Here is a 749-nt window from a genome sequence, read left to right as displayed (position 1 = left end):
CACTTGTCTGCAAAAACCCTTCGCAAAACAAAACAAGAATGTTTTGCGATGATTGCTTCTCGATTTTCATCTAGACCACTTAGTTTCATAATAAGATGTATTCTTTGATTTTTTTCCAATAGAAGCACGTAGTCAAAGTGTGTACGTGTCTAGAGACACGTTGTTTTTCTAAACTAATTATACGCGGCAAATGAAGTTTCATTATTCTGTGGAGCCATGTTTAGTATCCTTTCATTTATTTCTTCATTCATTCCTCTCTTCCAGCTATTCATTTATTCATATGTGTGGATGCTACAATTTACAAATTTAAGTAGATGTTAAACAAAATCAAGATTAAGAAGAATAATCTCTATAACGTAATAGGTACTTTCATTGTTATGATAAGGGAACTTTCTATCTTTCTGGCAACATTTATTTTTCTTTAGTAATACGTTATGTGCATCTCTGACTTTTAAACAGAACTTCCAGAAGTCCCCCGATGTAGCACACAAGATGGCGAACCCGACGACAGCCACGTGTACCATAACATCGACTCAGATGAGGCTGCTACAGACAAAGGGCAACGAGCTGACAAAGACGAAGACGCCGCTTCATCATACAAAGTACAAAAGGACGGTTCGGACTTGCTCAACAACCCAACCTACGTACCTGGTGCACTTCGACAAGATAACAAGAAAGGTGCATAGAGTCCATTTTAACCCCATCTTCCCTGGCCGGGGGGGGGGGGGCTCATTCGACCCCCCTTCCCC

The sequence above is a fragment of the Branchiostoma floridae genome, chromosome 18 (genome assembly GCF_000003815.2).
Source record: "Branchiostoma floridae strain S238N-H82 chromosome 18, Bfl_VNyyK, whole genome shotgun sequence".
NCBI lineage: Eukaryota > Metazoa > Chordata > Leptocardii > Amphioxiformes > Branchiostomatidae > Branchiostoma > Branchiostoma floridae.
This window is presented reverse-complemented; position numbering follows the sequence as displayed.